A 24,891-nucleotide genomic window follows, 5' to 3' on the forward strand; every position below is an offset into this window, starting at 1 on the left:
GTTGTTGTATGGCTCTCACAGAATTACATTTTAAAATATGTGGCATTCATGGCTCTCTCAGCCAGAAAGGTTCCGGACTCCTGACACAGGGAGAAGAAGATGGCCACCCACAAGCCAAAGAGAGAGGCCATGCCAAAACCTTGATCTTGGACTTCTAGCCCCCAGCAGGCTTATACATTATCTGATGGTTGCTTATATATATATAAACATGTTCTATCCCCAATTGGGAAAATGAAAGTTTAACAACTTGAAGAAGAAAAGGAGGAAGAAAAATTAACTGTGAATACTACCTACAGAAACAGGCAAGTAGCACAAGTGGATTTAACATGTTTAAATTTATCTACTGCTTAGCAGATTACCAAGGACTGAGTAAACCTTAACTCATTTGATCTTCACAAATATCTCAAGATCACCTGGGAACTTGTTAGAAACACAAATTCGCGGGCCCTTGAAGATTTGATTAAAGAATCAAAAAAGGGGGATGAGGGGGGAGTAGCCAGCAGGGTGTGTTTTAACAAATCTAGGAGATTCTCATTAGAATAAAGTGTAATGTTTCAGAATCACTGAGGTAGGGGATGGTCCCCTGTCAGGACCAGCGGTTGGGAGGGTGACTTGACTCTTTCACGGTTGTGAGTGGACAACAAGGGTGGTCTCCTTGACAACTGGCCCAGAGGGCGAAGAACTGCAAAGTTCGAGCAGCTTGCTGGGTTCTATCCCTAGAATGAACAGGCTGAAAACTCAACGTGCTCTCTCAGGGTCTCCAAGGTGAGCGGCGCCCTCCGGCCTCCAGACAGCGGAGCGCTGCAGCGGATGACAGCAGAGAGCCCGGGAGCCAGAGCTGCCCGGCGCGTGCGCGAGGGCGTGAGCCTAGGGCTGGGTGGCGCCGGCCCCGCGAGCCTGGCGCGCAGTCCGAGCCACTCAGAGCGCCGGGCGGCCGACACCGGAGGCCATACAATTAATACCCGGCGCCGCCCGCCGCGTGGGGACTCCTGCGCCCTCAGCCTGTAGAGGAGACCCCGGCTCCAGCTCCGCCAGACCAGCCTCGCAACTTGCTCTACTCCTCAGCAGCAGTGACGGGGGCCAGGCAGTTACTCCTGGCCATCGCCAAGAGCTAGGCAGTGCAGTTACTGTGCCACCATCGCCGAGGTACCGCGCAAACGTCCGCCCGCGGCGCAGCTGCCACCTCCGTCACCGCAGGGAACTCAGTGCGCGGGGCCGCCCGGCAAGTGGGCTGGGGAGGCCTGCGCGGCTCAGACTTTTCGGGGCGAGCGGAGTAGGTGAGTGGGGTCGCGAAGGTGGGGTGCGAGTGAGAACGTGCTCCGTGGCGGGGATGCGCAGAGTACCCTCCCATCCCCAACCTGGCCCCCTCCAAAGTTTTACTCGAGACCTGGGGGCGGGTCCGGGGTGGGAGTTGGGGGCGGTAGGCTAAGCTATTCGCAATGTGTTTACGCTGGTGAAAGAGCGAGTCACTTGGACAGCCACTCCTCCCGGCCGGGGAGCGACACGCCGGCCCGGCCCCCAGTCCCAAACCAGACCTTCTGCTCCACTGGGACCCGAGAGCCCCCGGTGCTGCGACTGCACCTGGACTTCGCTACAAGCCTCTTTCTAGACTTGTAGGACCCGGGTGAAGGGAAGTGTGACAGGCCACCGCCCTCCTCTCCTTCGGGCAGGCGACGGCTACTGTGGTACAGGACACACACTTCGTTTGCACACAATACCACAGCCTTTTTAGCGTTTTAAAAACAGGGCGAGAGTACGCAAGCCATCGCGGTTTCCTTGGGACACCTCCTGCCGGCAGGATCGAGTGGGGCGACTCAGGGCGCAAGTGGGTGCCCCGGGGCGCGGGGAACGCCCCGGTCCTCTAGCCCGGGGTCTGGCCTGGCCTGGGCACGGCACTCAAAGGGTTCCCAGCACACTGACCCCTGTTGGGGAAAAGGGTGACTGGGGTGGGAGGCGCGAGGTTCCTTGCACTGGGTTGGGCTCCATGTTCCCGACCCTCTGCCCTGCTTCTGGCTGTCCCCAGGGTGCTGCCGCCTGGTGGCCCAGCAGAGGGCGCCAGCGCCCGGCCGCCGCGCGGGCCAGCTGAGGGAAGGGACTTGTGCGAACCTCCAGGTGAGGAGCGCAGTGAATCACCCCGAGCTCGGGACGGATCCTTGCTCCGAGAGAGCAGGCGGGCAGTGGCGGTGGCACTGTGGAGAAGTCGGGGCTGGCGGGCCGCTGTCGGCGGGAAGCGGCGATTCTGTCCCCCAGAGGTCTGGGGAAGGCTCGGGAAGGTGAGGAACGTCCCTCCGCGCGGTGACCAAGGGGCAGGGGACGCAGCAGAGGACTTAGGCTGGCTATGTGCTTTTCTCTAGGGCCGGAGGTGAGGTCAGTTTTACTCCGGCCGGCAGGGAAGGGGCGTTGGAGTTCCCGGGCGCGGCCAGGAGTGCTCCGAGTGGCCCGTAGGGTCCCCGAGCCTGGTAACAAAGGCACTGCGCGGCCACTCCTCCCACCCACTTCCGTCCCCGGCGCGCCCTGGCGCGCGCCGCCCCTAGGTGCCAGCCGGGTTGGGATCTCCCTCTCCCGAGTTTCGGGAACTTAGTTCCGCGGCCCGTTACGCCGGGAGGAGGGCCGGGAAAAGGCGCTGCCCCAGTGGGGCATGGTGTGCTCAGAACTGCGACACCGTCTACTTCTTTTCCGGGCGAGTTGTGAGAGCTGCCGGAGCCCCCGGCCCGCGCCTTCGCGTCCCAGGGTCACAGCTCTGCGGGGGCCGGGCGGGTGGTTCCCAAGTCCTTGCGTCCTGCGTCCCGCCAGAGCGCTGCCCGCGTTCCTCCCCGCTGAGCGTGGAGGCGTGCGGGCCCCGAGGCGGGGCGGCGCAGCCCCTGGGGGCGCGGGCAGCCGGCACCCTGAACCGAGCTCCAGAAGGCGGTAATTGCATTACTGTGAGTTAGCGGCGCAGGGCTCCAGGCCAGGCCGCAATCTGGGTCAGGTGCGGGGTTAAGCGCTTCTGGCGCAGGCGTTACAGCTCCACTGAAGTCTGACAGGTTATTGGCGTTGGAAGTTCCCCAGAAAGGGAGAGGACAGGAGGGAAAATTAAGAAAATATTTTGTTTTCTACGAGTTTGGGGTAACGGTACAAACCCCGGCACACGCACTGAAAGGGCGGAGCGGCCTCGCCACCACACGCCGGACGTCCTGGAGCTGGACCCCGAGTACCCCAGGAGAGAAGGAGGTGCTGCCCCGGGAAACCTGGGCCCTCTGCTCAGATGTGAAACCTTATCCCCCTGTAATCAATGGATAGAATTCACTGGTTTTCTTATCTGCTGCCACACTCCCTTCTCCTGTAGTAGGGAAAGTGCAGAAACTGGTTTTTCCGAAGAGCTTACTGTAGTAGACGATCTTACAAACACACTTTGGAAGGATCTTCACCTTTCCTTTTTAAACCTCAGCCTTCTCAAAGAAGTTCTGTTACAGATGAGGAAACTGGGGCTTAAAGATGTTTACAGGACCCAGAGTCCCTCCCCCTCCAACGGTACTGTTTGCTCGTTCCAGTCTTTGCCAGGGATGTGTGTGTGTGTGTGTGTGTGTGTGTGTATTGTTGATTGAAGAATCGGTGCATGCTGTTGCCCTAGGTTTGGTTTGATCATGTGAGGCATTAGGGTTCCATTGACTTTCCACATATTCCTGGCTTTTGTTAGGGCCAGCACCTCAACTAACCCAACTTTGTTAAATGTGTAGGGTATATGAAGACTACTAAAACCCTTAGAATTATCTGACAACTCCAAAGAGCGCCAGAAGTAGCTGTCTTTTGCTTTATATGGTGTCCCCTGAAGCAGGTGGGCCTGGGGTTGGGAACTCTACAAGCAGTGAGCCCTGTTGCATCCCCTAGAGCAGTGAACTGTGGTCCCTACCCTGGTTATAGGTACATGACTTTGCCATCTTCTAAGTATATGTTTAAAGTTAAGTAAAATCTGCCTTGGCAATACAGCCAACCTTACTATCTAATGACTTAAAACTCCAAAAGTCCTTTTAGGCTTCTAAGAACATGGTGTTATTCACATCCCTTTCTCCATTATTTACCTCAAGTTTATGCTATGGGATGTTGGTAGTGTCCTGCATATAATTTAGATTGGATCGCCTTAGGCAAACATGTTCTTTGCATGTCTGGGATGACAGTCTGTGACTCAGAATGTCCTAATGCAGTGTCATCAGTTATGACTGCAAGGCATGGTGATTAAAGGTCAGCCTCTGAGGTCTGTCCAAAGGACCAGGCACAAATGCCACCTGCACCATTTATCGCTGTCATATTTGGGCAGTTGCTCAGCCTCTCTGAACTTCACTTTGCTTTTCTAAAACAGAGATGACATAGCACCTTGTCACTGCTCAGCACGTGGTAACAAGCAACCATGGGGTTTAAGAACAGCCAAAAGGGTGAGACGGTTGACACTGGCTGTTAATCTAACAGTGCACTGTAGTGCAGTTAGTGGTTCTTTCTTGTCAGCTAGTGGTGTGTGTGGTGTGTGGGAGGGTGGCACTGATGGGAGACATTGTCTAGTTGCCCAAGGAATTGACAAGATGCTCTGGAACCTTAGGGCTTTCCTCTTGAGTTTTACCACAGTGGCCAGCCATGCACTTGTTTCTCCTTCCTTTAAATTTGAAGCCAGTGTTCTAATGACCGAGATGACAGGAGTTTTAAAAACACACCCCAAACCAAACAAACTGGAGTAGAGAGAGCAAGTATTCTCTTTGCTTGTTCACTAACCGTTGGTAACATTAAAGAAAATTATCTACTTCTGTGAAAATTGTGCAGGCAGAGTCTTGGCAAGAGGGACCCTTTGCCTGGTTTAAGGTCAACCACCAAACTGATAATGAAGGGAACAGAGTTTGAGATAACATTTCCAATACAGTTGGTCAAATATGGTAAAGTCTGAGTAATCTGAAAATTGCTAAACTAACTTTTGGAAGGTCACCCAAAAATATAGATGTTCAGTGAAGCTAAACAGCCAGTGAACTGCCAGTATAGCTGTCTCATGTATTGCAAAACTTGGCAACTTTCCCATTTAGCAAATATAGGTGGAGAAATGGTCATGTTTTGGAAAGACCTCCTCCACTGCTGTTTTATAGTTCTTGATTTTCTTTTTGCTTTTATCTTTCAAACAGTCGTGGGCTCCTTAAACACCACCTAAGCATGAAAGTTGTCACCAAGAAGTGCATGTCCCTAGAGCAGACGGAGGGAGTGCTGTGTTAAAGCCTTAGATAGGTTTGACATGTGGATATGAAATGCAGCTCTCTCCCGCCCTGGAAAATGAAGCTGCAAGTATAACCAGATGCTAGCATGCAAAGGGTTAGGAGCCAGGTCCTGGCTTTTGTGCATCTCAGTCCATTTGTAGCTACTTATAGCGAGCAGCTGCTGGGCGTGCACCAGACCTGCGCTGGGCCCTTGCTCCCATTGTAGGAAGATGAACAGGCAGCTGGTTCAAAAGCGTCTTGCATTCCCCAGCTGTTCCACAACTTCTTCACATATGGGAGAGAACAAGCCAGCTCTTGGGGCAACTGTGCTTACATTTGCTGTGCAGTAACCAAGGAAGGTAAAGATCCAAACACCTCTGTTGAACTATAGCCATTGTAAGTAGTCTTGTTTGTTTCTGTTATGACAGTGTTATTCCAGATACATTATAAAAATAAATGTCAGCATTAACATTTTTATTTGAATACATTTTTAAAGGATAACCAGAGTGTATCATTTTCTCACACTTAACACTTAGGTTGCTTTTGAATTTCATTGACTAACAACGGAATGGGTCTAATATTTAGATTAAGCATTTTTTTAATTGCCATATGAATCGGGTTTAGATATATACATTTTTCTATTTTATAAAATATAGAGAAAAGTTGCAATGTGTGTCTAGGCGTTCCATTTTTATTTTCAAAAGTATTGGTTACTTTGTATTTGAAAGAGCTGAAGGTTACAAGGCACTCTGCCCACACCCCTATCTTATCTACCAGAAAACTCGAGCAGTTTTCACCTATGCAAGGTGATTTGGCTCTTGGTTTAATCAGCAACTCTTCTGCTGATTGTTCACAGTGCCAAGGTAAGTGAGGCCTTGGGCCCACCCTCCAGAGCAGGGGTTGGGAACCTTTTTGGCTGAGAGCCATGAACGCCACATATTTTAAAATGTAATTCTGTGAGAGCCATACAGCGACCCATGTACTTTATGCATTATTCAATAAAAATTTGGTGTTGTCCCGGAGGGCAGCTGTGATTGGCTCCAGCCACCCGCAACCATGAACATGAGTGGTAGGAAATGAATGGATTGTAATACATGAGAATGTTTTTTTTTTTTTGAGAATGTTTTATATTATATAATTTTTTTTATTAAAGATTTGTCTGTGAGCCAGATGCAGCCATCAAAAGAGCCACATCTGACTCATGAGACATAGGTTCCCGACCCCTGCCCCAGAGGGATTCAACAGCTTACACACAGAGGCATGAATGAACCGTTACCCTATGAGGGCTATCGTAGCGCAGCATGTTTTTGTGAAATTACCTCTTTAGGCACCTTTTTTGGGGGGAGCAGGATAATAATGATGGTGGTGTAATCATGTCAGCTCAGATAAAGCCTGCATAACAAGTTGATGTGCCAGTAATAACCAAGGAGAGTCTGGGTACCAGATGACAGAAGTCATACACGGTGTACCAGATCTGAGGACCCACACTGAAATGAGGAAGCCTTGTGTTTGCGTGGAGACCCCCATCTCTCCTGCAGCCTCCCATATTTCATACTTGGACATGCAGGAAAACCTCTGACTCTGAATCACAGCTAATTCTTAGGGGCTTCATATCCCCCACTACTCACAGTTACTGAATATGACCCAGAGTTTTGAAAATCTTAATCCCTTCTGGGCTCCATTTATACATTCATGTCTCCTTGACTTCATTCGTTTTGTACCAACATTAGATGTTCACATGTGTCAGCTTTCAGTTGGTTTTACTGCCATTTTCACTTGAGACTCAAGAGCTTTGGTAGGCTCTTGGGGATGATGGCCTGGGGGCTCTGTTTTGCAGGAGAAGAAACTAGGGCTCAGCAGCTGGGCCCCTTGCCTGGGCTGTGATGAGAATGAAAGTCTCCTTCCTGACCGTACTACGCACTGTCACCTTCTGCCCCGAGGCTTGGAAGGATCAACCTACACAGAGCTGGAGAGGCTGAGTCCCCTCCTTGCTGAGGCTTCACGGTGCACACTGGGACAGTGGTCCTCTCCCTGGGCTCTTTTCCCTGAATGACTCTCTGGGCCTTATTATACTTCTCTGCACATTGTACTTGTTCATTGATCATGCTATGTTTTTAGGACTGGGCTCCCAAGTGTACCTGCCAGCTCTCTTAACACATGGGTACCTCCTTCCTGTCACACACGTACACACAGATACACGCAGAGGCCCAGCGATGGTTGTTGGACCCATCACCCAGTGCCGCTCCTCTCAGAAAGTGACTTCACATTTATTTCATCAGAGTGTTTGTTCCTGATAATGGTTTGGAGTGCTACACAATCTTCGATGGATACCAGCTATAGATGAGTGGTCAAAGTTAACCAGCCTTGTCTCTTCCACAAGGGCACTCACTCTTGAAACCTGAGTCAGTACTTCTTGGTAAGGGTGACCATGTTGTCCCGTCAGCATCGTGCTGCTTAGAGGTTAGAGAAACAGCCATTTGCTGGTTGGAGGAGGAAGGTGGTTAGTTTTGGGTGTGCAGGCTGAGGGCCCTCCTGTGCCCAGGGTTCCTCTAGCATGCAGGTTCAGCTGCTGTTCTGTTCCTCGTACTCACCCTATCAGCCCTGCCTCCTGTCCCCCAATGTTGGCAGCACCCTCCTTGTTCTGAGACCCTTTGTTTTCCCTGACGTGCTGCCCTTCCTGCTCCTGGGCTGTGGCTGCTGGGCCCAGTCACCTCCCAGCAGCCCTGGGTTTCAGGTGTCTCAGGGACACTTTGCCTCTGGTGCCCTTATCTCCATCTGTCATTGGTGTTTAATTGCTTCCCCCACTCTCCAGACCACGGGTAGGTTTCCCCCTCGTTTCTTTCTGTTGACTTCTGTTAGCTTTTCCTCTCGCTGATCAGGTGCCCCTTTGTGTCTGCACTGTCCCTGGGTTGCCAGGAGTGTCTTATGTCTGTTTCTGTCCAGGGCAACCCTACTATTTCTTTCTCTTCCTTTCCTCCCTCCTTTTGTAACCCTTTTAATTTTTAAAATTGAGGTATAATTGACATGCAACATTATATTAGTTTTAGGTGTGGGGCATAATGATCTGATTTTTGTATATGTTGGGAAATCATCACCATAATAAGTCTAGTTAACATCTATCATCACATATAGTCACATATTTTCTCGTGCATGGGGGGAGAGGCAGGGAGAGAGACAGGAACATCGAGGTGTTCCTGCACCTGCCCCGACTGGGGAATCCAACCAGCAACCTCTGTGCTCTGGGTCGATGCTCCAATCAACTGACCTATCCAAACAGGGCTTAATTTAATTAAATTAATTTATTTATTTTTCCCAGAGACAGAGGGAGGAAGGGAGGAAGAGGGAGGGGGAAGGGAAGTATCCATGTGTTATTCCACCCGGTCATGCATTCATTGGTGGCTTCACTTGTGTGCCCTGACCAGGGATCCAACCAGCATTGGGACGGCACTCTTAACTGACTGAGCTAACTGACCAGGACCCCAATTTTTTTTCCTGTGGTGAGAACTTGTAAGATTTACTCTCTTAGAAACTTTCAGATCTATAATCCTTCCTCTACTTTTTGACTGTGCTTCTTAAGTAGGTCCTTTTGCCCTTACCTGTTTTCAGCAATTTGCAGGCTGTGGTCCCCAGCCTATCCTGATTGGCTGCCCCCTGCATCAGGTATAATAGGTTCATACTCTTATCAGTTTTTATTTAGAGGGAACTTTGCTTTTTAAAAAACAGTTATTTGGAATTGAAACTTGGAAGCACCAGTTTTGAAACTGGTCAGATCAGGTCATTTCAAAGGCCTGAACTTTGGACAAAAGGGTCTGAAGTTTGTTTTGGTTTTGCTTTCGCAGGGTGGTACCTGGGAAGGAACTGAAACGTGAGCTTGTCTTTGGATAACTTTTCCCTTGCAAATGGAGGTCATACATGCACAGAGTAGCATTAATGTATTAATGTTTGCTTCTTTTTATTTTTATTTTTTATTTTATTTTATTTTTTTTCATTTTTCTGAAGCTGGAAACAGGGAGAGACAGTCAGACAGACTCCCGCATGCACCCGACCAGGATCCACCCGGCACGCCCACCATGGGGCGAAGCTCTGCCCACCAGGGGGAGATGCTCTGCCCATCCTGGGTGTCGCCATGTTGCGACCAGAGCCACTCTAGCGCCTGAGGCAGAGGTCACAGAGCCATCCCCAGCGCCCGGGCCATCTTTGCTCCAGTGGAGCCTTGGCTGCGGGAGGGGAAGAGAGAGACAGAGAGGAAAGTGCGGCGGAGGGGTGGAGAAGCAAATGGGCGCTTCTCCTGTGTGCCCTGGCCGGGAATCGAACCCAGGTCCTCCACACGCTAGGCCGACGCTCTACCGCTGAGCCAACCGGCCAGGGCTGTTTGCTTCTTTTTAAATACATATATATGTCTGTAAGGTCTTGGAAGGCAGTTTGTGCTTTGTGGCCACACTGGCTAGCATTTAAGTTAGGAGCAACTAGTTGTATGGCTGTGTTGGGACCTTTCTTTCAAAGGCTCACTGGGGGTTTCCTAGCAGGGATCCTGGGTCTGTGAAAGTACACTGGAGGGTAGGTCTGAAGAGAGCTTTGATTTAGGAATCTTTATTTTTCTCTCCAAAGCTTTGAACATGGAGGGGCATCCTCAGGGTCAGGAGTGGAGCAGGTTGGCTATCGGTAGCAGTGGGAGAGGATGTTCTCAGCCTACCTTGAGCTACAGCTGCCGGGATAACATCTGGGCTCGTGAGGCTGCAGCTGGCATGTTTGCCATGAGCTCCTGGGCCATCCCACCTGGTATTTAATGGCTGCGTGGAAATTGCTTTTTTTCTAATTTACTTTTCTTCTTTTTTTTAAAAGTTTTGAAAAAATGAAAAGGTGCTTACTTGTCCAAAATAAAGTTGGGTTCTTGAATTTGCCAATTAGAAGGGAGCCCAGCTGTATTGCCCTAGTAGATAAGGTGGTCTGTATACAGAATTGGGATTGGTGCTCATGTTGGTGGAGACCACAAATAACCCAGACCAAGGGATCTTTGTCTCAGCAATATTCTTTAATCGGTGTTTCAGCAGGATCTCAATGTGGTCCTCAAGTTCCATTGTCCATCTATAACAACAGAAGGTTTTTAACATTGGAATCATATAAAAACAAGAGAAGACGGTAGTCACACAGACAGTTTATTCATCACTTGCTTGTTCAACAAACATTTGTTAGCCATGTGGTGTGTGTGCGCATTTGTGTGGGTGTGCATGCTTAGTACTGAAAATATAGTTGAATCCTGTCTCACAGAGCTGACAACCTGGGGGGACACTTGTCAGCACAAGAGCATGGGAAGATGTCATGGTGTTGTGAGGGAAGCACTTGCTAGGAGTGGCAGAGATGCAGGGGATGTGATGGTGGGGCACTGAGAGCGCGTCACGGGTTGACTGTAACCCATGCAGGGCCCTGTGCTGAGGGTTTGGCATGCGCCTCTTTTAATTAGCAGGATCGTTTACTTGGAAGCCTTCATAAGTTAAGTACCTCAAGTGAGATAAGGTAATAAATCAGTAGATCTTGGGTCTGAACTCAGAAGTTGTAAATAAGAGGAGACATCGGTATCTTTCTAGGTGTACTTTCCTGCTCCACCCATCTCCATCCCTGTGTGCTGTGAAGGAGGAGGGGAGCTGGAGAGCCGCTGTCGGCAGAGGAGGCTCTGTGGGGATCTGGACTCAGCCCACTGTCATATGAAGGATGGATGGTTCACCCTTGAACAGTGCAGGCTTGGGTGGCTGGACCTCTGCACAGTCCAAAATCTGAGTATTAACTGTCGACTCCCGGTCATCCCTCAGTATTCCTGGGCAATTGATTCCAGGACCCCCTTTTTGGATAGCAAAATCCACAAATGCTCAAGTTCCTTATATAAAATGTCATAGGGCAGTGCGTACACTGTCAGCCTTCTACATCCTTGGACTCCCAGCCGCAGATCAAAAATACTGTTTTCCAGCTTCTTGGGCAGATAAAATATATTATGCTCACTTTGTTAAGGATGGCACTGCCCGCGTGGAGGCCCGTCTCCCAGGTGATACTAATGTGTGTTGGAGGCGGGCTGTGGGCTAGCAGGATTTTTGTAGCCTGGGACTTGGTTTTAGGATTAAGCCTTTCCCACTCTTTTTGATGTGGGGTGGTGCAATCCCATCATGCCTGAGATAAGTGACTTTGTATTAGAGACTTCCCTATTTTGTATATTGGATTAAAGGTTTTGATTTCTGCACTATAAAGTGGGGCAGACTGGGAGCTTGCTCTCTGGGTTCCTGGGATTAGCATTAGAGAGGAGAGCAGAGAAAAACCATGTGGAGGAGACCAGGAGAAGCAGCCAAGATGGTGGAGTGCTGAGTGAGAAGCCAGTTTGTGCAGAGTTTGTGCAAAGAGAAGGAAGGAGATGGGGAACAGAGGTGAATAAGTCTGGTGAGCTAGAAACTTTTGATTCTAGGAAACTTGGATAAGTCAGTAGCTTTGTGAGCAATGAATGAGTGGGTTTTGGAGCCCAGTGTGTGTTTTACTTGCCCGCGGGGTGCAAGCTAGGATTAAAGATGATGGCCCACCAGTTCTTGGCTACATTGTGTCATTACCGTCTGTCCGAATCCAATGCGAACCTGCATGGGCCAGGCTGCTGTGATGGTGGCCGTGGCAACTGGCTTTACACAGCTGCAGTCTATTGAATCCGAGGATATGGAAACGTGGGGGATGTGGAGGGCCAGCTGTGTATTTACTGAAAAAAATTCACCTGCAAGGGGACCCCTGCAATTCCAACCTGTTGCTCAAGGGTCAGATGCATCAAGGGGATCTAGTCTAGACCATGACTGTAAGTCTGTAATTATGCATTTTTTCAGAGGGTCCTTTCTGTTCAGTGTTTGGCCAACTGTGTTTCTAAAGTGGCTTTCTTTTCCCTCTGCCAAGCTCTGCAGAAGCTGACTACCAGGCTCATTGTCAACCGCGGGACTGTGCCCACAGCTCTCTGCCTATTTTCTTGGGGCTATGCACTGTGGCAAGCAGCCTCTGGTTTCTGCCTGGCTTTTTGCACATGCGTTTGGGTGAGGACAATGGCTCTGCTTCAGGCCTGCTGAAGGGAAGAGTACTTTGTTGGACCGCAGCGTGTCAGGGCACTCTGGATCCGCTCTAGTGGGCTTTTCACATCTCACAAGGTTCAGGCCACCTCCTCTCACCTCCTGTTCTCTGCCTGCCCAGCAGAATCGCAGGTCCGCATTTCTGATAAACCCTGTTGCAGTTTTAAGGAGAGGCTCAAAAGGGAGGCAGGACCCTGCCTTCTTCCCGAGGGAAGCAGCAAAGACAGGGGTGGCCTTCTTCCGGATGAGTCACTGGCGGCAGGGTGGGGGAGGGGGAGGAAACGTTGAGGAGCATGACTGCTTCAGGGCTGTGTCTGTGTGTCCTCACTCCTATGCATACTTCATAGCAGTGCAAGTGGACAGACAGACCTCTGTCTCTAACTGTGCCACATGAGGAAATTCCAGGACTGAGCAGTTGGAAGTAAACATGCTTTTTTTTAAATGCTGTATTTTTTTTCCTAGTCCATTGGCTTTTAAATCCAAACTCTCTTAAGTTTAAGGCTAAGTACCTGCATTCCTGGAAAAATTGATCAACTGTGAGCTCAAATTTAGAGCAAACTCTCTTCAAGCAGAGTCAGACCATTTCCATCTCATTTCTAAAAATGAATTTAATATTAAGATATTTGAATAAGATATATATGTATATATATATTTCATTCTGACCTTAGAATTATCCAATTATAATTATCTGTTGAAAAAAATCATTTTAATATATTTCTGACATTGAGTTTCTAGGAAAAAGAAAAACATTACATACTTGACAAGAAAATTATAGGGTGGAAAAAATGTTTTGGTTGATTACTTATGTAAACCCAACATCTGTGTGTTTAAAAAAGAAAAGACTTTCTCATCACTTAAAAACAACAACAACAAAAAAACCCAGCTTTTGTCTTGTGGTTTGTTTCCTGAACTTGGTTCTCATAGTGTTGGAAGAAAACACAAGTTGGATACAGCAGGCAGTGAAAGCACTTCATTTTTTTTTTCCATGAACAAATTAGTTCCATCTCTAATGTCTAGGCCTCTTAAATAAACAACAACAAAAAAAAACCTTAGAGGAAACTTCTCACTTTCATTTTGAGCACAGATATTGGTTCTAGGTTCAAATAGTAATATCCTTCTTCTGATTGTGGGACCACTGGCATTTAAAAACCCACTCATGTTTGTTTGCCCCATAACCAGGGAACCATGGTTTCTGGTATACATTTTCTTTGCCAGCATTCCCTTCAGCTAGAGGTCGGCTTTAAAAAGTTAAGGGCTATGTTTGCCTAATCATCACCTAAACCGTGCTCTTCTCCAAGCTCTTTATCTTCTGGGTTGCCACATTCACGTGGATTGTCAATAGTTACCCAAGAATGGCTTATCTGTTTCATCTAATATTTCCCAAATAGTTTTCCCATTGTTTTTGATTCTAGGGATGACTGGGGAGAATTAATGAGCTGTGCAAGTGTTGCCTCCTGTTATACTTAGGCTTACTGAATGCATTAGCTATCATCACCAAACATGAGGGTGCCTGCAGATGGAAGAATTTTAGTTTTTGGATAGATAGGAGAGTGGAGACAGTTGAAAAGGTGAAAGATTTTATAGCATGAGAGAATTTTTCTCTTTAAGTTGCTTTCACTGTAATTGTTACTGTCATTATCATCACTTGGCGCATCATTAACAGTCTGGTAGGACAAATAGATCTTCTTTTTTAAGAGTAATACTTTCTTAACAATGAATACTGGAGGTTTCAGTTAAAGTACAATGAAAATGACTCATCATGAGTAATCATCATTTATTCAAGTGTATACATGTTTTTGAGCACATTTATGTGCAGGGCACTCTGCTAGGCCCTTTCACATTTCTGAGGTCATTTCATCACAACCACCATGTGAGGAGGTCATGTTATTCCCATTTCATAGATGAGCAGCTTTGAGGCTATGGAGCTTAAGTGACTTGGCAAAATCATTTATCTAATGGGCAACAGGATTGAGATTCAAATCTAGATTTTCCAGCTCTGAAGTCATGTTCACTCCCCAGAGCACTAAGCCGATGAATGAATGGTAGTGACAGGACAGTGAAGGTTACCTGTGTAATAGGGGATTTCAGAAGCACAGCTCGCTGGTAATGTAATACAATTCTAAGAACAAAACTACCACACTGGGCTTGGGAGTTTTAGTGCTCTTATGTCCACATTAGGTTTGGAGAATAGAATTTAATATTTGGCTTCTTTCTGCTAATAACATTGATTATCCCACAGCTGTGTCCACTTACAGTGAAATCACAGTTTTGTTGTCTATATAATGTATATGTCCTCCAAAGGCCATTACCACTGTTTTCTTCTCCTCCCTCCTCCCTCCCTTCTTTCTTTTCCACCTTCCTTTTTTTTTTCTTTTTTCTTTTTCTTTTTTTTGAGAAACAGCTTTGTTGGGGTGTACTGTTAGCATTGTTTTCTTAACTTTCTAGCAGGGTTTTTAGGGAAAGTTTGAGCTAATGTTAAGCCAGAATTTCTTAACTTATAGGGCTTTTTGATGTAGTACTGGCTGAGTTACTCAAACTACTTCTTGTTACCACACTTCTTTAATACTCAGAGAAACCTTTTTAGTAGTAACTTGGGCAATTCTTGAATTTTAAAACCTCCCAGTTGATGACACAATATTGAGTGCCTGAATCTAAAAGGAGAAAAGAAACATACTGCTGTGATTTTGAATAGTTCTCCCTCCCCAGGTACCTCTTGATTTTCTATATTAATAGGAGGAACGAAAATCATATAAAAAAATATCTTACAGTTAAGTGTGTTTTCTGGTTCCACATGCATCTGATTTTAATTCTTTGGGCACTCTAGAAGATGAACAGGCCTTGTCTTACCTTTCATAATAGATGAGGGAATTAGGGCTCACAAGGCTCCAAAGAAAAATTTTCTGTGCCAGATCATAAAGGAAGCAGGTAGCAGGGTCTGGCCCACAAGTCGTGTCTTCTAACTCCTAGCCCTGTTTTTTCCACTCTTGATTTGATTGAGTCAGTAACAAGTGATAGAGTTTTCCAATAGAATTTTTAAAAGCCTTAGTTATGGTTATTTATGATATACCACAATTTAAAACTTTGTTGTGAAGCTGTCCAACTTCCTGTTTTCTCTGTTCATCTATTAGGACATGTAAGACAACAGCTGTTAGAAGAATGTAAATTACAACCATGTGTAAAGTAAAGCTCTTCACTGAGGGTTAGAAAGAAAAGAACTGTCTGAATTGAATGGTGTCTCAGGATTTTCAGTGATCAAAATGGAAACACCAGCATGCTTTGTTGTTAAGGATATTGATCTTCTCCATACTTACTGGAATTATTTAACCAGATATCACACCGGTCAGTGCTGGTAGGAAAGGAACTAGTGCTGACTGAGCATGCATTTTGTATTAGGCTGTGTATTAGACATGGTCTACACATACGATAGCTCTTAGTGTAGGCCCACAGATGAATACCTTCATCTCAAGGAGGCTAAGTCTGAGTGAGGAGGCTGATCATTTCCAGGTCTGTAAGATGAATAAGTGCAGAATTTTTCAACACCACCATCTCTAAATTCTATTGATTTATTTTTTTATAAGTAGCTTTCCTGAAAATACCTTCTCCTCAAATTCCTAGTTAGTCTGGAAGCCAGATGAAAGAGCACTAATTAGAATAATAACAGTAAGAAGGGAAAAGAAAAATTTGCCAGAAATTGACCTGACTACGAACTGTTTACCCATTTTGAGTATGGTAGAACAGTGCTTCTCAAACTTTAATGTGCATACAGATCACCTAGGGATCTTGTTCAGATTTTTATATATTTGCTGGGTTTTTTTCTCTACTTGGTCTACTTGTTGTGTTTAATATATTGAGAAGGCAGTGTTGAAATTTGTGAGTATTCTTGTGAATTTGTCTTTCTCCTTGCAGTTCTATCCATTTTTTCTTCTGGTATTTGGAAAGATGGTTGTTAAAATGAATAGATGTTTAGGATTGTTATGTTCTCTTGATGAATTAGACACTTTAACATTATGAAATGACCTTCATACTGGATGATATTCTATGCTCTAAAATGTTCTTCATGTGATAGTAATAAAGGCACTTTAGCTTTCTTTGAATAGTTGTTAATATGGTATATTTTTTCCATAATTTTACTTTTAACCTATTTATGCCTATAATAAAGTGCCTTTCTTGCCTATATATAACCTACTATATATTGTAGTTGGCTCTTGCTTTGACCAATATAATTAATATAATTATTGATATAGTTAGTTTGAATTCTGTCATCTAGCTCTATGCTTTCTATTTATCTTGTGTTTTATCTTCCTGTTTTCTGCCTTCTTTTGTATTACTTGAGTTTTTTTTTAATGTTTCCATTCTTTCTCCTTTGATGGGTTATTAGTTATATATCTTTGTTTAGTTATTTTAGTGGTTGCTTTAGGGTTTGAAGTATACATTTTTAACTAATCACAGTCTACCCTTAGGCGATGTTATACTACTTTATATATAGTATAAGAAGCTTATAATAGTTTACTTTCATTTGACTTTTGTATTGTCATACATTTTACTTTTACCTATATTACCAACTCCACCTAAATTGTTATCATTGTTTTAGAAGTCACTTCTCTTTTACTTAGATAATTGCCAATTTCAGTCTCTTCATTCCTTTGTGTATATCCATATTTCTACTTGATATAATTTTCCTCTACTTAAAAGGACTTCCTTTAATATTTCTTAGTTTGCAGGACTGCTGATGATGTATTCTTTCTACTTTTAAAGTCATTATTTGCCTTTATTTCTGAAAGATATTTTGATAGGTATAGGAGCCTAGAATGACAGTTTTTTCCTTTCAGTTCTTTAAAAGATGTTGCTTCATTGTCTTTTAACTTGCATTGTTTTTGACATTAAATCTGTTGTCTTATCTCTGTTTCTCTGACGTGTCCTCTAATTCTGCTTCTAAGATTTTTTTATTACTGGTTTTAAGCAATTTGACTATATGTATCTTGGTAAATTTTTGTGTTTCTTGTGCTTAGGGTTAGTTGAACTCCTTGTTTCTTTGGATTTACATTTTTATTATGTTTGGAAAATTTTCAACCATTGTTTCTTCAAATAGTATTTTCTCCCCTGCCCCTAATTTCAGTATTTCAGTACATGTATATTAAGCTACTTGGATATTTCTATTGCTTTGTCTTAAGTTCTCTACTCTTTTCTTCTGTGATGTCTACTCTGCCATTAACCTATCCTGTGTATTTTTCATCACACATTGAAGGTTTTTATCTCTAGAAATTTAATTTGTATTTTTATATATTCACACAACTTCTTAAAATCTTGAATGTCTTTCCTTATTTACTGGTGCTAACATCTGTCTTAGTTCTGGATCTGTTGCAGTTAATTGACATTTCTCTTCATTATAGGTTGTACTTTCCTGCTACTTTGCATGCCTCATAATTTTTGACTGAATACCAGACATTGTGAGTTATTTTCTTAGGTTCTGGATATATCTGTATTACTACAAATATTCTTGAGCTTTGTTTGAGACAGGTGTACTAGTTGGAACCAGTTGTTTATTTTGTACTCTACTTTTAAGGTTTGTTAGGTGGGATTGGAGCAGTGCTCAGTCTGGGGCTGTTTTTCCCCTATAGAGTCAAGATCTTCTGAGTACCTAATGCCCCTGAATTATGAGGTGTTTCAGTCTATCTGAAAGGAGAAGTACTATTATTAGTCCTGAGAACCAGTCAGTGTTACCTCTAATCATTTCTGGTATTTTTCTCCCCAGCCATAAGTAGTTTGCTCACACACGTGCATTGGTTAAGTACTCAGCTAAAATACTCACAAGTGACTCTCTGTAGATAACTAGAGTTCTCTCTTTGTGCAGCTCTGTCCTCTGTCCTCCAGACAGTAGCTGCCTTGTTCTCCCCAGCCTTTCAGCTCTGTATTGGCAACTGGAAAGGCTGCTGGACTTATAGAGGGTGCTCTTTCCCCTGGTCTTGGCTAGTAACTCATTAAGGCAATAGCTGGAACAATCATAGTCTCATTTGCTTCCTGGATGTCTTGTCTCCTGAAAAGCATTGTTTCATATATTTTGTCTGGTTGCTTTTAATTTCCTTTATTGTTTTAATGTCTCAGACAAATGGATAAATCTGTTTTCTATTACTTCATCTTGGACAAATGTGGGATTTCTAGTTCAATTCAGATTCTGTTCAGTAGATTGTAGCTGGAGCCTAAGATTCTACATTTCTAAGAAATTTTGAGGTGATATTGATACTTCTGGGGAAAAAGATTACTTTGAGTAGCCAGGCTCGCTAACTGTTCAATGGAAATATAGTGTGAACCACATGTGTAATTTAAATTTTCTAGTCAAATTGAAAAATTAAAAAGAGGCAAAATTAATTTTAATACTATATTTTCTATCCAGTCTGCCTGAAATGTTATCATTTTAACATGTAACCAATATGAAAATATTAATGGAACATTTTTCTTTCTTCTTATTGTACTGTCTTGAAATTTGGTATATATTATAGAGTTATAGCAGTTCTAAATTCAGATACATTTTCATTTGACATACTTGGTCTGTATTTAGATTTCACAAAATTTATACAAGCATACCTCATTTTATTGGACTTCACTTTATTGCACTTTACATATGTTGTATTTTCTTTACAAATCAAAGGCAAGACTTTCCACCAGCAAAAAGATTATGATCCCTGGCATTGTGATGGCCCTTGATTGTGATGAGTGGGAACCAAACCCACAGTATCTCTGAAGCATGCCTGTATTTGAGAAAGTATATTTGTGAACCAGATTCAAAACATACATTTTCAATGAAATGAATCAGGTGTCAAAAATAATTTTTATTAATATTTGCTTTGAAATTGACAAAACATTCATCTTTTTAAGAAGAATTGATTTGACTTTTTGAAACAAAAGTATATTATTTTTAAAGATATGTCTGCTTAAGGTATATAAATTCACTAATTTATGACAACTCAGAATTATTAACATCAAATTCAAAAGGGCATTGTAAAAATCAAAATTAAATTGATCAATCTCAGTAAAGTATTCCTCAATTTTTTTTGTAGATTTTAAAGGTAGTTTATTTAATGCTTTTGATTCCAATTAAATCTTTTGCATATTGATTTAAGTTAGAAAACATATAAAACCATTATATTTTACTTGCCATATGAAAAGTACAAATTTTGATATAAATTCTCATATTTGTCTAGCTAGGTCATAAATAGGCATTTCTTGCTGAGACCAGCTCAGCAATGGGTGTGCATGAAAGGAAGGATCTGCAGGATTTAAGAAAAAACACACAAGACACAACATACAGAAAATATGGATATGTTGAGAGGACTGAGAGCCTAGATCTCTGCAGCATCATCGTATTTATTCATCTCTTTGCTCATCAAGCAAATTAGCAGAGCCTAGGTCAAATTAGTCTACAATGGATTCAGGTACAGAGAAAGATGACCAGCTGATGCCCCCCAGGCATGTACGAAAATGGCTGTAGGGACCAGCTGCTTCCTATAAACAATGGTAGTGCGTGCCAGATCAGCATTCTGCCCCGCAGGACTTGGCTTCCAAAGTCCACACCAAAGACTTTTCTCAGGACAACGATCTGATTCCCGGCCATTTTCCTACAATTTCTTTTTTTTAGAGCTTCAAATTTAGCTTGCTTATGTGCAGTGTGATATCCATGAGAGACATAAATCACACTGCTATTTTTTTTGTCTTTATTGATATTTGGAAAACATTCTTTTTGTTTAAAAAAATTGTGAATTGAAGTTAACTCTATAGTGAATCTTTGTAAAAACTTTTTCATTACTCAACCAAAGATCAATGGCAAAAAATATGCGATCAATGAATTTATTGTTTTTAATTTCAGCAATTCTATAAACTGGTAATTCATAGCACTTGTATGTATATACTGAACAATTTTAACAATACTGATGACAGTTTATATAGACTATACTTTGGAAAACAACTACAAATTAATATCATTCAGTAAACTAAAGCACTAACAGAAATACGAGGGTTTTTTTGTTTTAAAAGCCTAGCAGGTCTGGATTTTTGATTTGACATGGTTGGAACATTGTCAAGATGGAGGTTTCTGTTTTCATATTGAGCTGTGTCCCAGTAGAGCCCAAGCTCTACGTCGATCAGGCGTCCCTGATTCGACTTCCCGGTGCAGTGGGACACCCTGTTTATCAGCAGGGCTGGCAGCCTCTTCGAGACTACTCTTGAGGCGGCTATGAGGATGCCACTGTTAAATGCCACTGGAGGAAAGACACGACCGATACACAAATTAGTTGCAATAATCACACAGGCAATTTATTACTCACAAATCCTTTTGGCGTGCCTGGGTACAGCTTAAGGGGGCCCCATCGGCATGCTCCTCTCGGCTGGGTTTGGTCAGAGTTCAGAGTGATGTGGAGACAGTCCACATCAACATTGGAGTCCGGGAGACTACTGCAGCACGGGGGCCCCTCAACTTTAGTACCCTTTCTGGCCAACGCCTTCTAACAGGTGTCAATCTACAGGATTATCAAAATGAAAGAGGAGAAATCACCACAGACATCATAGATATATAAAGAATCATTGTAGAATTCTATGAAAAACTATATGCCACCAAATTCAACAATCTAGAAGAAATAGATAAATTCCTAGAACAATAAAACCTTCCTAGACTGAGTCATGAAGAAGCAGAAAGCCTAAACAGACCAATTAGCAGGGAGGAAATAGAAAAAACTATTAAAAACCTCCCCAAAAATAAAAGTCCAGGCCCAGACGGTTATACTAGTGAATTCTATCAAACATTCAAAGAAGACTTGGTTCCTATTCTACTCAAAGTCTTCCAAAAAATTGAAGAAGAAGCAATACTTCCAAACACATTTTATGAGGCCAACATAACCCTCATACCAAAACCTGGCAAGGATGGCACAAAGAAAGAAAACTACAGACCAATATCTCTAATGAATACAGATGCTAAAATACTAAACAAAATACTGGCAAATCAAATACAACAACATATTAAATAAATAATACATCATGATCAAGTGGGATTCATCCCAGAATCTCAAGGATGGTTCAACATACGTAAAACGATTAACGTAATACACCATATCAACAGAACAAAAACCAAAAACCACATGATCTTATCAGTAGATGCAGAAAAGTCTTTCGATAAAATACCAACACAATTTTATGTTTAAGACTCTCAACAAAATGGGTATAGAAGGAAAATATCTCAACATGATAAAGGCAGGCCATATATGATAAACCATCAGCTAACATCACATTAAATGGCATAAAACTGAGGACTTTCCACCTTAAATCAGGAACAAGACAGGGTTGTCCACTCTCTCCACTCTTATTTAACGTGGTGCTAGAAGTTCTGGCCAGAGCAATCAGACAAGACAAAGAAATAAAAGCCGTCCATATCGGAAAAGAAGAAATAAAGGTATCACTTTTTGCAGATGATATGATCCTATAAATCAAAAACCCGAAGTACTCCACAAAAAGATTACTAGAAACAATAAACCAATACAGTAAGGTCGCAGGATACAAAATTAACATACAAGAGTCCATAGCCTTTCTATATGCCAACAATGAAGTATTAGAAAACGAACTCAAAAAAATAATCCCCTTCACGATTGCAACAAAAAAAATACAATACCTAGGAATAAACATAACAAAGAATGTAAAGGACCTATATAACGAAAACTACAAAGCATTGTTAAGAGAAATAGAAAAAGACACAATGAGATGGAAAAATATTCCTTGTTCTTGGATAGGAAGAATAAATATAATTAAAATGGCCATATTACCCAAAGCAATTTATAAATTTAATGCAATTCCCATCAAAATTCCTATGACATTTTTTAAAGAACTGGAACAAAAAATCATCAGATTTATATGGAACTATAAAAAACCCCGAATAGCCAAAACAATCCTAAGGAAAAAGAATGAAGCTGGGGGCATTACAATACCTGACTTCAAACTATATTATAGGGCCACAACAATCAAAACAGCATGGTATTGGCAGAAAAATAGACACTCAGTACAATGGAACAGAATAGAAAGCCCAGAAATAAAACCACATATATATGGTCAAATAATTTTTGATAAAGGGGCTAACAACACACAATAGAAAAAAGAAAGCCTCTTCAACAAATGGTGTTGGGAAAACTGGAAAGCCACATGCAAAAGAATGAAACTCGACTACAGCTTGTCCCCGTGTACTAAAATTAATTCAAAATGGATCAAAGACCTAAATATAAGACCTGAAACAATAAAGTACATAGAAGAAGACATAGGTACTAAACTCATGGACCTGGGTTTTAAAGAACATTTTATGAACTTGACTCCAATGGCAAGAGAAGTGAAGGCAAAGATAAATGAATGGGACTACATCAGAATAAAAAGTTTTTGCTCAGCAAGAGAAACTGATATCAAAATAAACAGACAGCCAACTAAATGGGAACTGATATTTTCAAACAACAGCTCAGATAAGGGCCTAATATCCAAAATTTACAAAGAACTCATAAAACTCAACAACAAACAAACAAACAATCCAATAAAAAAATGGGAAGAGAACACGAACAGACACTTCTCCCAGGAAGAAATACAAATGGCCAACAGATATATGAAAAGATGCTCATCTTCATTAGTTATTAGAGAAATGCAAATCAAAACTACAATGAGATACCACCTCACCCCTGTTAGATTAGCTATTATCAACAAGACGGGTAATAGCAAATGTTGGAGAGGCTGCGGAGAAAAGGGAACTGTCATCCACTGTTGGTGGGACTGTAAAATAGTACAACCATTATGGAGGAAAGTATGGTGGTTCCTCAAAAAACTGAAAATACAATAGAACTACCTTATGACCCAGAAATCCTTCTACCGGGTATATACCCCAAAACCTCAGAAACATTGATACGTAAAGACACATGTAGCCCCATGTTCATTGCAGCACTGTTCACAGTGGCCAAGACATGGAAACAACCAAAAAGCCCTTCAATAGAAGACTAGATAAAGAAGATGTGGCACATATACACTATGGAATACTACTCGGCCATAAGAAATGATGACTTGGGATCATTTACAACAAAATGGTGGGATCTTGATAATATTATATGGAGTGAAATAAGTAAATCAGAAAAAAACAAGAACTACATGATTCCATACATTGGTGGAACATAAAAACGAGACTAAGAGACATGGACAAGAGTGTGGTGGTTACCAGGGGTGGGGGGAGGGAGGACGCGGGAGGGAAGGAGGGAGAGGGTTAGGGGGAGGGGGAGGGGCACAAAGAAAACTAGATAGAGGGTGGCGGAGGACAATCTGACTCTGGGCGAGGGGTATGCAACATAATTGAATGACAAGATAACCTAGATATGTTTTCTTTGAATATATGTATGCTGATTTATTAATGTCACCCCATTAACATTAATAAAAATTTATTTAAATTAAAAAAAAATCTACAGGATTATCACCTCAAACCACCTTTTTGGGAATTCCTCGTAGGGAACCCCCTTTATGTCAATCTAAGGAAATGTTTACATTAAACCACTTTTTAAGATGTTCTTATTTTTATTAATTTACAAAGTTAATGTAAATAACACCAAGTTACTTCTTATCTATGTATAACTTCACACACATACTAACTGGGCTCTGCTTGAAAGTCAGAGTCTGTTGATCACATTACAGAGTTATGGCACTAAGCCACTATATTAATTCCTATCCAATTGGCATAACTTTACTTAATTTTAATAATTATTTTCAATATCCTTTGTATTACTTTTATATATCTACCATATTTTATATTTCTATATATTTAATTACTATAACCTTATATTACTACAACAAGCTGAAATTCTTCTTTGACAGATATAACAGATTTGAAGATACCTATGCCATGTGTTTTTTTAGGCTAAAAATTGACAATATCTCTTCATAAATTTGGCAGCCTTTTGAGACTAAAATGTACTCAAAATATTAATTGGGAAAAACCTCTTATTGTACACAACTCACCTAAAGCTAAAGAAAGCTGCTTGTGGTTTTCAGATTTAGAATTTATTTTCCTCATATTACCAGAAAGATCTTATATTCTGTGAGCAATTGTTTGGTTGGTTAATTAAAAATCTTTCACTGCTTGTACAATATCTTTATTTTTCCTCATAATTTTCTAACCAAATTTCCATAACTAAAGAAATATTTCTATTATTGTCTCCCTATCTAAAAATTGTGGGTTTTTTGTTGTTGTTCAAGAATCCAAGATATTGTATAGTTGGCCAAAGTTACAAGTTCAGATTTTATTAAAAAGTATTTTAAAAAAATTTTTTGGCATTTAATTCTGACTTCAGGTGACTAATTGAAGGGATTCCATTTTGACTATTGAAAGGCGATTAGGCATCAGATTCAGTATGTCTGCTGAAATTGCTTATTTTTTATTTCTTTTGATGCAATAACAGCATTTTCATTTTGCTCAGCCACAGCTAATTATAATTACCATTCATCATGACTTTTTTTCGTCCAGTCCCTTCTTCCTTTTCCTGGTCTGATCATAGTACTAGCTTTTGTATCTTCACTTGATTTTATATCAGTACTGAGGCTTTATTTTA

General features: G+C 42.5%; 1 protein-coding gene across 6 annotated transcripts in view; it reads left to right on the forward strand.

Moving 5' to 3' along the window:
• The first annotated feature begins 906 nt into the window (after window positions 1-906).
• Window positions 907-24,891, forward strand: part of SVIL (supervillin) — a 304,969-nt gene continuing 280,984 nt past the window's right edge. For 4 of the 6 annotated variants that reach the window (XM_066280539.1, XM_066280541.1, XM_066280542.1 and 1 more), the window contains exon 1: window positions 907-1,277. The gene's annotated coding sequence lies outside the window, so the exon portion shown is untranslated. Of the gene's footprint in view, window positions 1,278-2,094; window positions 2,274-24,891 lie in introns of those variants that run through there. The other 2 variants (XM_066280544.1, XM_066280545.1) reach the window with 1 other exon arrangement.

Source organism: Saccopteryx bilineata, chromosome 5 (assembly GCF_036850765.1).
Source record: "Saccopteryx bilineata isolate mSacBil1 chromosome 5, mSacBil1_pri_phased_curated, whole genome shotgun sequence".
NCBI lineage: Eukaryota > Metazoa > Chordata > Mammalia > Chiroptera > Emballonuridae > Saccopteryx > Saccopteryx bilineata.